Raw genomic sequence first — 15441 nt, forward strand, 5'->3', positions numbered from 1 at the left:
AGGTGGGATGTGATGATATATCAGTATTAAATCCAAATATAATAACAAGCTTTTCTGCTTCAAAAGTCTGATACAACCAAAAACATTGGGGGTAATCCACAAAGATCCGGCGTAACTTATTTTTTCCCATTTAAGTTACACTGCCTTAAAATTTCTACCTAAGTGCCCGATCCACAAAGCACTTACCTAGAAATTTTTGGCTGTGTAACCTAAATTCCGCCGGCGCAAGGCGTTCCTCTTTTCATGGGGGCGATTCCCATTTAAATTAGGCGTGCTCCCGCGCCGGCCGTACTGCGCCAGCTCGTGACGTAATTTTCCCGACGTGCATAGCGCGAAATTACGTTACGCCGAGCTTTGTGGATTGCGACAGGTCAATAAAGTTGCGTCGGAAAAAAAAAAAGATACGGCGCAAAAAAAAAAAAACGCGTCGCTGGACAGAAGGGTCTGCTTTTACATGGTGTAAACAGTTTACACTTTGTAAAAGCAGCCCTAATTTTGCGTTTGCAAACTAAAACTTACGGAGAAAAAACGAAGCTGAAAAGCTTTGTGGATCTCCGTAAGTGCTAATTTGCATACCCGAGGCGGCATTTCGACAACGAAATGCCCCCAGCGGCGGATGCGGTACTGCATCCTAAGATCCGGCAGTGTAAGTCCCTTACACATGCCGGATCTTCTGCCTAACTATGGAAAACTGATTCTGTGGATCAGTTCCATAGTTAGAAACAGGGATACGACGGCGTAACAGCAGTTACGCCGGCGTATCCCTTTTGAGGATCTGGCCCATTAATCCTATTAATTTGTCTTAATATAGTTCACCGAGATATACAAATGCTTTACATGTCAGGAATAATTTTAGCACAAATTTCACACTTTTTTTTTTGCCGTTATCACTAATTTTTGTAAAGCCTCAAAACCCTACTGTGAATATGAAGACATGACATATCACAAAAAGACATCAGCTATCTGGGGAACCAGGGAGTGTGGAGAGACTCTCAAGGACTTAGGCACTCTCTGGCGTAAAGGGATACTGAAAGCTTCATACATCCTATTACTTTTATTGATCAATTTCAGCTCTGGAAATCCTTATTTGTACTACTTTATACTTCATAGATCTTATTTATATCTGTACATTGGGAAAACTTTACCACACACTTAGGCAACGCAACGTAGCCAGTTAGCCATGTATCTGTGTCAGGCCTCGTACACACGACCGAGAAACTCAACGGGCGAAACACATCGTTTTGCTCGTCGAGTTCCTTGTGAAGCCGTCGAGAAACTCGACAAGCCAATTTTCTCGATTCCCGTCAAGGAAATAGAGAACATGCTTTCTTTTTGGCTCGTCGAGTTTCTCGACAGTTTCCTCGACGAAAATGTACACACGACCGGTTTCCTCAGCAAAAAAATATCTCCCAGCAAGTTTCTTGCTGGTTTTTGCCGAGAAACTTGGTCGTGTGTACGAGGCCTCATTCATTTTCAATGGAACCCAAATGCACATTTACAATAGTGGGCAACATGCTGTGCATTGTGGTTTGTTGCGTAAAAAAAGGGGTTAATTGTTATCTCCTTTATTTGGGGACCCTCCTCCCCTAGGGTTGGACTGAAGACCCTGCAGGAATTTTGGAGTCAGGGGGGTTTAGCGCTACAAGACCTCTATAAATACTATCTGGTGGGCCAGGGGGTGGCTACTAGGTGACAATGGAGATTCAGCCATGGTTTTGGAGGCTGACTTGTTAAGGTCATACAGGAGCTTGAAATTCCTGTTGGAGGAGCCCGCGACAACTTTGCCTTCACTCATAAGATCAGGGGCCATGCACAAGGCCTGGGAGCAATTCACTGCCTCCATTCTGCCCATTCATATGGCAACTGCCAGGTCTTTACCCTTTGGCCAAACCCCCCTCTTCCCCAGTTTGCTTTTATCTCAGACTAGGCTCAATGGGCAGCAAAGGTGTTAAAACACTGGGAGATTTAACTTGGGGGTGGCAGATTATCGACTTTTAATGAACTAAAAGTGCAGTTCATCTTGCCTAACCAATGTTTTTCTACATATCTTCAATTATGCTATGCGGTAATCATACAATTCTGCTCCATTTGGATAGAGACTCAGCCCTCCCCCTTACAGTTGTTTTTCTCATTTAGTTTTTACATTAAAACCTTGGTTTGAGAGTAACTTGGTTTGAGAGCACTTTGCAAGACAAGCAAAATTTTGACTTGATATACAAGCAATGTCTTGATATAAAAGTAACGTCATGTCACAACTGAGTATAAAGGAGCAGAGAGGGTGTGTAACCATAAAATGTCCATCCACAAGGGGATTAGAAGCAAAATCCAGCAGGAGCTATGGAGTATAAAAGAGAAAAGAGGCGCCTCTAAGTGTAGCTATATGGTTACATTTAATGAAGGTACAACATTTAGCAACTTGCATGGTTGATGATTAAAAGAGGCACATCTAAGTATGCAGGCATACGGAGTAAAGCTGTCCACATAGACAGACCTCCTCACTGCCATCGACATCATCTCTTCCATGCTGCGCTCCACAAGCGTTTCAAGCCTCACTTTCAGATCGCTCTACTGCAGGGTAGTCTTACTGGTCACGATTGCAGACTGACAGCGGTGAGAGCCAGTGCTGCAGAGGACGGTCTATGTGGACCGCCTTCCCCCGTATGCCTGCATACTTAGATGTGCCTCTTTTATTCATCAACCATGTGAGCTGCTAAATGTCGTACCTTCATTAAATGTAACCATATTGCTACACTTAGAGGCGTCTCTTATCTTTTACACTCTGTAGCTCCTGCTGGATTTTGCTTCTAATCACCTTGTGAATGGACATTTTATGGTTACACAACCTATCACATTGCTATAATCTTTTTATATGGGCTATAAACTAAAGGACTTATGAATAAATGGTTGTGGAATGAATCATCTGAGTTTACATATTTTTTTATGGGGAAATTTGCTTTGATATACAAGTGCTTTGGATTACAAGCATGTTTCTGGAACGAATTATGCTCGCAATCCAAGGTTTTACTGTATTTTGTTATTTTTGGGTATGCTTTTTGTCCTGGCCTTACCAATGTTACCTAAATTCGCATTCGGGTTAATATTATTCTACTATTGTATTTTCTGCACCAAGCTCTGCTGGGCCGTATAGGTGCAAGGTTTTGTACTTTGTATTTTTCTTAAAAAAATCTTGTTTTTTTTTATAAAAAACAAAAAAGGGGGGGGGGGGCGTTTCCCATTTTTCTTCTGCCAGTTCATTTAAAGAGCAATCATGTGACAAAGTTAGTGCACCCCATGGAAATTGTGGCCCTTTTTTAAACATATGAACAGGCAAATATTAAGGGCCAGATTCTCGTATCTCCACGTAATTTTGGGCAGGCGTAACGTATCTGATTTACGTTACGCCTCCGCAACTTACACGGGCAAGTGCTGTATTCTCAAAGCACTTGCTCCGTAAGTTGCGGCGGCATAGCGTAAATCGGCCGGCGTAAGCCCGCCTAATTCTAATTTGGATCAGGGGGGCGTGTTTTATGTAAATCTACTGTGACCCGACGTGATTGACGTTTTTCCCGAACGTCGCATGAGCCGTCCGTGGAATTTCCCAGTGTGCATTGCTCCAAAGTACGCCGCAAGGACGTCATTGGTTTCGACGTGAACGTAAATGACGTCCAGCCCCATTCACGGACGACTTACGCAAACGACGTAACTTTTTCAAATTTCGACGCGGGAGCGACGGCCATACTTAACATTGGCTGCACCACCATATAGCAGGGGCAACTATACCCCGGGAAAAGCCTAACATAAACGTTGTAACTTTACTGCGTCGGCCGCGCATATGCTCGGAAATTCGTGTATCTAGCTAATTTGCACACTCGACGCGGAATTCGACGGAAGTGCTACCTAGCGGTCAAAAAAAAAATGCAGTTTAGATCCGAAGGCGTAAGAGACTTACGCCTGTCGGATCTAATGGAAAATAGATACGACGGGTCAGATTAGGACTTACGACGGCGTACATGGCGTTGCGCCGTCATAAGTCCTTTGAGAATCTGGGCCTAAGTCTTCATTGAAATGGTGCCTAAAAATAAAGTGCCTATCAAGAGTCTGTTGTTCTCTTTTCTATTGATGAGTGTGGTGTCATCATGCCAAGATCAAGTCCTCTTTGCCATAGTGGTTGGGGGGCTATAAAACCGCATTGTTGAGCTGAGGTTTTACTGCCCCCCAACCACTCCCCTTTTAGATGTAAAGGCAGCAATAGAGGTGTACATATGCCGAGGACATGAAACTCTGCACCACAGCTTGGCAATAATTTTCCCAGCTGCCGTGGTCAGTGGGCAGTACCCCCCACTAATTGCGATCTATTCAACTGAATGGGGGCGTCCTGCAACTGCATGCAATGCACATGGTTGCAGCATGCTATTGCAGAGATCAATGGGTTAAAGCAGACAGTGACAAGGCAATACAATAGCTACTCACCACCTGTCAAATGCTCTTTGAAGAGCATTCCAAATGCAGATAACTCTTCAGAGAGCAATGCTAGTGTAAATTAGCCCTAAGGCCCTTAGAAGGAAAGCTGTTGATGACTTTGAGTCTAGCAAGGGACCTAAAAATTGGCCAAATTATTTGGAATCAATCATACCATTGTAAGAAAAATAATTTACATGTGGCATAGATTAATAATTAGCATAGATTTCAAGCACGTGCTAATTTGCCCAGAATTGGCTAGCCCAAAAAAATTCAGCCAAAGAGTCAACTATTCGATGCTAAAAGAAGTCTATAAAGACCCCAAAATATAAGGAAATTCTTGTAACAGTTGGAGTCAAAGTACATGCATCTACATTCAAAAGAGATTGTGCCAATTTAACCTCCATGGTAAGTATGCCATGACAAAGATATATTATTAGAGGAAGGCTACAGTCTGCCTTCGAACATACAGTAAAACCTTGGTTTGAGAGTAACTTTGTTTAAGAGTGTTTGGCAAGACAAGCAAAAGGTTTTAATAGATTTTGACTTGATATACAAGCGATGTCTTGATATAAGAGTAGCGTCATGTCACAACTGAGTATAAAAAAGAAGAGAGGAGCCTCTAAGGCCCTGTACACACGACCAAACATGTCTGCTGAAACTGGTCCGCGGACCAGTTTCAGCAGACATGTTCGGTCGTGTGTAGGCCCGAGCGGACAGGATTCCAGCTTACATTTGCCCGCCGGGCCTTTTTCCAGCGGGCAAATATTTCTGGACTTGTTTTAAAACAGCCCGCTGGAATCCTGTCCGCTCGGACATGTTCGGTCGTCTGTACAGACCTACCGTACATGTCCGAGCGCCCACCATCCCTCGCATGCGTCGAATGACTTCGACGCATGCGTGGAAGCATTGAACTGCCAGGGCCGCCCACGTCGCCGCGTCATCGTCGCGGCGACGGCGCGGCCACGCCCCGCGTATTGTTTACGCGCGGATTTCTGTATAATGGTAAGTACAGCCACCATACAGAAATCCCCGGGCAGACATGTACGGTGAAAACGGTCCGGCGGACCGCTTTCATCGTACATGTTTGGTCGTCTGTACACGGCCTTAGTGTAGGAATATGGTTACATTTAATGAAGGTACATCATTTAGCAACTTATTGCTACACTTAGAGGTGCCTCTCTTCTCTTTTATACCCTGTAAAAAAAAATGCTTTGATATACAAGTGCTTTGGATTACAAGCATGTTTCTGGAACGAATTATGCTTGCAATCCAAGGTTTTATTGTATAGGCAAGATAATATATTATTAGAAGGAGACTACAGTCTGCCTTTGAACTCATAGGCAAAGACAATTGCTGCAGAAATTTGCTGTGAACTGATGAATCAAAGATAGAGTTGTATATCCACAGTAACAGAACACATATTTGGTGCAAACCAAAGACAGCATTTCAGAAGAAAAACCTCAAATCACCTCTGAAGCATTTTTTTTATAGAAATGTTATTGTTTGGGAGATGCTTTGTTGCTTCAGGGTCTCAGCATCTTCTTTGTAGAGTCAGCTATAAATTCTGCATCCTCTAAAAGTGTGCTTGCTGAGAACGTAAATACACATGTTAAAATTGAACTTAAAGCGGAGTTCCGCCTAAAAAAATTAATACAATTTAGTCAGCAGCTACAAATACTGCAGCTGCTAAATTTTAAAATAAGGACACTTACCTGTCCAGGGCACCCGCAATGTCCTCATCCGTAGCCGACCTATCCCTCAGCTCCGGGTGAAGGCACCGACATTGCTAGTAATGGAATCACGAAGTGAAGCCTCGCGGCTTCACAGCTCGGTTCCCTACTGCACATGCGAGAGTCGCGCTGCGTGTTCTGAGTGGCCTCTGCTGTCTCTGGGACCTGTGATTGTCCCAGAAGGCAGCGGGGGGGCGGAGGAGGGACCGGACATGGCGTAGATTGACGCGGATAGTGTGGCGATCTTTTGCCGAAAGTGGAAGCAACTACCTGTATTAGACAGGTATCTGCTCCCCCTCCCCCTGAAAGGTGCCAAATGTGACACCGGACAGGGGGAGGAATCTGGACAGCGGAAGTTAAATTTTTGGGTGGAACTCTGCTTTAAATAGATCTTTCAACACACCCAATGTTGTATCTGGCTAGTTGTATCCTAAAGGCACTTAACCACTTGCTTCCTGCCCAGGCATAATCTTAGCTTTCAGCACTGTCACGCGGTCGTGCGACGTGGTTCCAAACAAAATTGACATCCTTTTTTTCCCACAAATAGAGCTTTCTTTTGGTGGTATTTAAACATCTCTGGGGGTTTTTATTTTTTGCGCAATAAACAAAAATAGAGCGACAATTTTGAAAAAAAACACTATTTTTTACTTTTTGCTATAATAAATATCCAATAAAAAAAAAAAATGTTCTCAGTTTAGGCCGATATGTATACTTCTACATATTTTTGGTAAAAAAAAATCGCAATAAGCGTATAGTGATTGGTTTGCGCAAACGTTATAGCGCCTACAAAATACGGGATAGAATTATGATTTTTTTTTATTTTTATTGTTTTTCTAGTAACGGCGGCGATCTGCGATTTTTGTCAGGACTGCGATATTACGGTGGACACATCGGACACTTTTGACACATTTTTGGGACCATTCACATTTATACAGAGAACAGTGCTATAAATATGCACTGATTACTGTATACATGTGACTGGCAGGGAAGGGTTTAACACTAGGGGGCGATCAAGGGGTTAATGTGTGCCTTGCTAGGTGATTCTTACTGTGGGGGAGGGGACTGACTGGGGGAGGTGACCGATGGTTGTCCCTATATACAAGGGACACACCATCGGTGTCCTCTCCCTGACAGGACGTGGATCTTTGTGTCTACACACAGAGATCCCTGTCTCTGTCCCTGTAATTGCTGATCGTGGGTACCTGATGGACATCGCGGCCGCCAGGTCGCGCGCATCAGCACAAATGTACCCAACCTACATTTACAATTTCACGGAAACACAGACAATTTGTGTTCCTGTGTATGTGTTCTGGAATGTTAAAAGGTCAGATGAGTTTGATGTGCATTGAAGGTTTAATTGAAGGAGAACACCCCCAAAATACAAACACCACATGTGTGCCCAATAAGCATCAATGGGCCATATTCTGAGTAAATATCCGCCTGCTTCGCTTAGGGCACTTACACTCCGCTGTCCCAACTTACTGGAGCAGGTGTTGTATTCCCCAACCACTTGCTCCATAAGTTGGGACAGCGGAGTGTAAGTGTCCCGGCGTAGCCTGGCGGATCTCCAAGGGGGCGGCTTCTATTCAAATGAAGCGCGCCCCCGATACAAAAGAACTGGGCATGCGCCGGGCTGCAAAAAGCCCAGTGCGCATGCTCCAGTTCTCGGCGGAAAACGTCAATGACGCCGACGTGTGCGTCATTGACGTAAAGTCGTATTCAAGAACGACTTACGTAAACGACGTATCCGACGAAAAAACACGACGGGGACCCGACGCCATCCGTAACATGGCCTACGCGAGACTTGCGGAAACTTACCCCTCATATAGCAGGGGTAAGTTTCCGCTTACGCAAACGACGTTAGCGACGGTTACGCGACGCGAACTCGTTCGTGAATCGGCGTAGAAGGATCATTTGCATACGCAAATGACTCCTTCACTTAAATGCCATCTAGCGGCGGCCGGCGTCATTGCATTTAAGATCCGCCAGTGTAAGTGACTTACAGATGGCGGATCTTAAGTGTATCTATGCAAAACTGATTCTGAGAATCAGGAGCATAGATACACGGGTCAAAAAAGGGAGTTACGATGGAGTATCCTGAGTTACTCCATCGTAACTTTACTCAGAATATGGCCCAATGTGCTATAAAATGTGCATGCATAGTTGTATTGGTATAGTATCAATACTTCTACTTCTAATGCCCCGTACACACCATCACTTTATGTGATGAAAAAAAACGACACTTTCTGTGAAGTAAAAAATGACGTTTTTGAAACTTCAATTTTCAAAGACGAAGTTGCCTACACACCATCGTTTTTCTCACAATGTTCTTGCAAAGTGAGGTTACGTTCCACCACGTTTTACCATTGAAGTAGCTTCTGGGCATGCGTGGATGAAAAAACGTCTTAGAAAACGACGTTTTTTGCTACACACGGTCAATTTCTGTGAAGTAAAAAGTGCACTTTTGAAAAACGACACATAAAATTGAAGCATGCTTCAATTTTTTTCTGTCGTTTTTTAGAAGACATAAAACGACGTTTTTGCCCACACACGGTCAATTAAATTGACGTTTTTGAAAATGACGTTTTTTTCCATCGCAGAAAGTGATGGTGTGTACGCGGCATAAGTTTCCAGATCTACATCATTTTTGTGTGTCAGTGACTCAAAGTAATAAAACCAGAATGGCAGCACGATAGCTAAACCAAAAAGGAGTTTGCCAATGGCGTCCTATTGCACAGAGCAGGTAAGTTTAACATTTTTGTTATTTTAAAGGACTCTTACACCTGCTTTAAATGCTGAACAATATACCACTCAAAATGAAATACATTAATAGTACACTGGAAGCAATTCCTGTTTGCTGCATGGAGTAGTGCTGTAAATCTTGCAAATTATGGGCCAGATCCACAGAGAAATGGATCGGCGCAGCGTATCAGAGATACGCTACACCGCCGTATCTTACCTGGCTTTAAGTCGAATCCAGGAAGATTTTGCGCCGTAAGTTACGGCGGCGTAGTGTATTTCTGGTGGCGGAATTCAAATTGCCAATTAGGGGGCGTGATTCATTTAAATGAAACGCGTCCCCGCACCGATTGAACTGCGCATGCTCCGTTTCGAAATTCCCCGCCCCCCCCCCGTGCTTTGCGCAAAATGACGTCGCAACAACATAATTTTTTGAACTTAGACGTGACTTACGTCCATCCTTATTCACGGACGACTTACGCAAAAAAAATGCAAATTTCGACATGGGAACGACGGCCATACTTTAACATGGCAAGTCTATCTATACGCCGCAAAATAGCAGCTTTAACTATACGCCGGAAAAAGCCGACTAGAGACGACGTAAGAGAATGCGTCTGCCGCACGTACGTTCGTGGATCGTCGGAAAAAGCTAATTTGCATACCCGACGCGGAAAACGACGCAAACTCCACCCAGCGGACGCCAAAGTATTGCATCTACGATCCGAAAGCGTACGAAGCCGTACGCCTGTCGGATCGAACCCAGATGCCGTTGTTTCTTGGTTTGAGGATTCAAACTAAAGATACGACGCGGGTAATTTGAAAGTACGCCGGCGTATCAGTAGATACGCCGGCGTACTCTCTCTCTGGATCTGGCCCTAAGTGTGCTAATTAGAGGAAAGAACATAGAGATGGCTTCATCAATGAACTTCTGCTCTTTCGCTATCCAGTCACAGTCTTGCTGTATTTCTTGGAGTGCAGTTGAGAAAAGTAAACGGTCAAAAGCCAATAATGGTGTTTACAAGGGTGATTAGATTACTAAACTGGCTGAACAGACCTGCGTCGTCAGTTTTCACATTTGTATTTCATCTGTGTGCGCTATTTGCATTTACTTACATATTAAAATGATTTCCTCTTTCTATGAAAATGTTCCTAAATCTTGTATAGCAGTTTTCTCTTCTCATACCCGATGTTCAGCTAGTTGACTCTCCATGTGTACTTCTGTCAAGAGGAAAATCCAGTATAATGCTTATGAAAGAGAGCAGTGGCTTTGTTTTACAAGTGCTCTGTCAGATTTATGCTCAGCCAAGGAAAGCCGAGTGCCAAGCTTTCTGATGCACTCCAACAACAAGGCTACAGAGGGTGCTTCTATTACTGTACGTAACTAAGGGCAGAAGAGCCAAAAGTGATGTTACACCTTCTTTGCTTGTACTTGTCAAAGAGACAAACCTCTAAATTGAAAGTCTACAGTAGCAGACTCTGCTGTACATCAGTAAAAAAATAAATACATCTTAGATACCTATATGAAATCCTTCTACAGCAAGACCCGCCGGGAAGGTGAGGCAGCACTGCTGTCATGGGGATTGCTTCTGTAGGTCGGTTAGAGCCAGGAGGCAAGGAGACACGATGGGCCTGATCTACTAAAGTGTTAATTGAGGGTAATCACAGTGAAGTGAAAAGACACAAAAATAAAAACTGCATGTGGAAGAATATTAAAGCAGAAATCAAAACAAATTCTTAAAGCCCAACTCCAGACATAGCAATAAAAAAAAAAAAATGCAATGGACTCCCATACACTGCAAAAATGAAATGCTTATTAATGTGGTTGTAAAGGTTCAGATTTTTTTTAAAATAACAAACATGTCATACACACATGCTCTGTGTAATGGTTTTTCACAGAGCAACCCCTGATCCTCCTCTTCTCATGTCCCCCACTGGTGCTCCAGGTCCCTCCCTCTTGCTGAGTACCCCCAGAGCAAGTTGCTTGCTCTGGGGGCACTTGTGTGTGCTCTCTCCTTAGCCGCCTCTGAGTGTCTATGAGACACACAGAGCATGGCTCGGTCCCAGGGCCATTTTAATAGCATCATGGGCCCCTGGGCAAAGAAATGCTCTGGGGCCCCTACAATGATGACAGTGCAGGTAAACAGACATCAAGTAGGTAGGAGGCAGACTGCCTCCCCTGTGTATCCATCGCTCAGTGCCATCATGGGGCCCCCAATTTCAGGGCAGCATGGGCTCAAGGAACAGCTGCTTTGGGGAAAGTGCAAGGGCCCCCGTGCAGCTGGGGCCCCTGGGCAGTGCCCAGGTGTGCCCTCTCATTTAGACAGCCCTGCTCGGCCCCACCCCTGCTCCCTCCTCACTGGCTTTGATTGATGGCTCCCAGCCGTGGTCACAACAACTCCTAGCCGTGGTCACAACAGCTCCCAGCCGTGGTCATATGTGTGCCTCCACTCTAAAATACAGTTTTAACCACTTCCCGACCGCGCATGTATATGTACGTCCACAGAATGACACGTACAGGCAAATGGGCGTACATGTACGTCCTTGCCTTCTAGCGGGTGGGGGGTCCGATCGGGACCCCCCCCGCGCGCGCTACATGCGGCGGTCGAATTCCCGCGGGGAGCGATCCGGGACAACGGTGCGGCTATTCGTTTATAGCCGCTCCGTCGCGATCGCTCCCCGGAGCTGAAGAACGGGGAGAACCGTATGTAAAAACGGCTTCCCCGTGCTTCACTATGGCGCTGCATCGATCGAGTGATCCCTTATATAGGGAGACTCGATCGATGACGTCAGTCCTACAGCCACACCCCCCTACAGTTGTAAACACACACTAGGTGAACACTAACTCCTACAGCGCCCCCTGTGGTTAACTCCCAAACTGCAACTGTCATTTTCACAATAAACAATGCAATTTAAATGCATTTTTTGCTGTGAAAATGACAATGGTCCCAAAAAAATTGTCCGAAGTGTCCGCCATAATGCCGCAGTCACGAAAAAAATCGCTGATCGCCGACATTAGTAGTAAAAAAAAAAAAAATTAATAAAAATGCAATAAAACTATCCCCTATTTTGTAAACGCTATAAATTTTGCGCAAACCAATCGATAAACGCCTATTGCGATTTTTTTTACCAAAAATAGGTAGAAGACTACGTATCGGCCTAAACTGAGGAAAACATTTTTTTTATATATGTTTTTGGAGGATATTTATTATAGCAAAAAGTAAAAAATATAGATTTTTTTTCAAAATTGTCGCTCTATTTTTGTTTATAGCGCAAAAACTAAAAACCGCAGAGGTGATCAAATACCACCAAAAGAAAGCTCTATTTGTGGGGAAAAAAGGATGCCAATTTTGTTTGGGAGCCACGTTGCACGACCGCGCAATTGTCTGTTAAAACGACGCAGTGCCGAATCGCAAAACCTGGCCTGGGCATTTAGCTGCCTAAAGGTCCGGGGCTTAAGTGGTTAATGGCCCTGCCCTGTACATAATGCCACTGAGGCTCTGACCACAGACCAGAGCTTCAAGGAGGGGAGCAGGAGTCATCTGGGAAGGGGAGTCAGGTAAGTTATACAGCCTCTTCAGCAACATCCTAGACTTAATGAGCATTTAACCCTTGCAGTGCAGAAGGACACACTTTTTTTAGTGTCCAGAGTTGGCCAAAGAAAAATCACCTCTCGTCATGGGATGTAAAATGTTCTTACCACTTCCATTATTCTGTTTATACAAGGCATTCTGTGAATAGAACGTTAAGCTAATGAACAATTTATATCCATTTATATAGATGTCTGCGACTAGAGTTCCACTTTAAAAATTGGGCGTTTCTTTTACATGATTAGATGTTTTAAGTTTACGCAGGTTCCCTTCACTGCACTCATATTTTACACATTAGTAAATTAGGTCTTTAAGTTTAACTCCATGCAACATATAACTACATTAATTGCTGCTTTTACGCCTGATTAAAGCTCATTTGTAAGTCTCATGCCACCATCATCAAGGTATTGCTTGAGAGATAATCACCTCTGAAGCAACCCCATTCGTTTAAGTTGATTGCACATAGATGCCAAGCAGGTAAGTATAAATCTAGTGTGGTGGCAACCTCTTCAATCAATCCAACCTCTAAACAGACCGTATCAAGTATGGAAGAAGGACAAACAATATAACTGCAGCAGCCCCCCAACCTTTCTGTCACATTCTGCTGTGCCTTTTTGACAGCAAAATTAGAACAATTTTGAGTAGTAGCAAAACTTGTCACTAAGTCCTGAAACCAGTAGCAGGATAGGGCCTACTGGCACCCAAGGCAAGACTGTTATTTCCGCGTACACACGATCTGAAATTCCGACAAGAAAACCGTGGATTTTATTCCGACAGAATTTTGGCTCAAACTTTTCGAAATTCCGAGCGGCAAGAACGCGTGACGTACAACACTACGACGAGCCGAGAAAAAGTTCAATGCTTCCGAGCATGCATCGACTTGATTTCGAGCATGCGTAGGATTTTTCTCCATTGGAATTGCATACAGACGATCTGAATTTCCGACAAGAACTTTTCCCATTGGAAAATTTGAGAACCAGCTCTTAAATTTTTCTTGGCAGAAATTCCGACAGAAAAATTCAGTTGGAGCCTACACACGGTTGGAATTTCTGACCAAAAGCTCACATCGGAACTTTTCTTGTCGGAATTTCTGATTGTGTGTAGGTGGCATTAACCCCCTTAGCGATATCCCTGAGCGTGACTCGGGGTGGTTTTTCCATGCTAGGATCGGTATCCCCGAGTCACGCTCAGGGTAGATGTGCAGAGCGTGCAGCGGCGCGGCTTATTTCGCAGCATCCACAGACAAAGTTACTTACCTTGTCCCTGGATCCTGCGATGCATCCCCGCTGTGTGAGCGAGCGGGTCCTCGCTCGATTCACAGTGTCCCCGTGTGCCACCAATCTCCGTTCCCTGCGACGTTACGACGCACGGGAGCGGAGAATGGCGCCAAATTCAAAAAAGTAAACAAACACATTACATACAGTATACTGTAATCTTATAGATTACAGTACTGTATGTAAAAAAATACACACACCCTTGTCCCTAGTGGTCTGCCCAGTGCCCTACATGTTCTTTTATAAAATAAAAACTGTTCTTTCTGACTGCAAACTGTAGATTGTCCATAGCAACCAAAGGTGTCCCTTTATGTCAAAAATGGTTTTAGATCAGCTATAAAACAGCAATATTAAATTATAATCACTTGCAGAATTGAGCGATAGCGATTTGTGGGGAAATTCGTCATAAAAAAATAAAAGTAATGACAGCGACAATTCTGCAACTGAGCAAATTTCAGTGATTTTGAGTTGATTACATTATTGAATAATTTTTATTATAATTATATTATTATTTGTTATAATTATTTATAATTATTTATTATATTATAATTTATAACTAGTGTTGAGCAGAATATGCCATATTCGATTTCGCGATATATCTCGAATATATATTCGAATATTCGAGATATATTCGCTAAATTCGAATATTCGTGATATTTTATCGAAATTAAATGATTGCGATTTTTCGCTATTGCGAATGCGAAAATAATTGCGATTTTTTGATAACTGCGGTAGGAGCACTCTGATTGGCTCAGAATATTCGTGATATTTTATCGAAATATCGCAACATGCGAATGCGATATTTATTGCGCAATTTCGAGAAATGCTGGAGGAGCGCTCTGATTGGCTCAGAATATTCGTGATATTTTATCGAAATATCGCAACATGCGAATGCGATATTTATTGCGCAATTTCGACAAATGCTGTAGGAGCACTCTGATTGGCTCAGAATATTCGTGATATTTTACAATACAAAATAATTGCGAATATTCGGCAAATGCGGAAGGAGCACTCTGATTGGTTCAGAATATTCTTGATATTTTACAATACAAAATAATTGCGAATATTCGGCAAATGCAGAAGGAGCACTCTGATTGGCTCAGAATATTCTTGATATTTTACAATACAAAATAATTGCGAATATTCGGCAAATGCGGAAGGAGCACTCTGATTGGTTCAGAATATTCTTGATATTTTACAATACAAAATAATTGCGAATATTCGGCAAATGCAGAAGGAGCACTCTGATTGGCTCAGAATATTCTTGATATTTTACAATACAAAATAATTGCGAATATTCGGCAAATGCAGAAGGAGCACTCTGATTGGCTCAGAATATTCGTGATATTTTACAATAGAAAATAAAAAGTGTTTTGCATTGGTGGTGATTCTTTACTCTATCCATCTGTCACAGCCGTTTGTCAATCAAACACCTTGAAGATTGAACACGTTCATGCTGCATGCTTTGGACTTTTTTTCACTTCACATATCAAAGACATTTTTATGAAAGATTATTTTTCTATTATTGGGACTATATTTCTTTATATATTTGTTTCACTGTGTATTTCACAAGTTATTTGCGCTTGCTTATTTTAAAATTTGCCCACATGTCTTGTCACTAGACATATTTTTTATTCTTGTAGAGCGACT

This window comes from Rana temporaria, chromosome 1 (genome assembly GCF_905171775.1).
Source record: "Rana temporaria chromosome 1, aRanTem1.1, whole genome shotgun sequence".
Classification (NCBI taxonomy): Eukaryota; Metazoa; Chordata; class Amphibia; order Anura; family Ranidae; genus Rana; species Rana temporaria.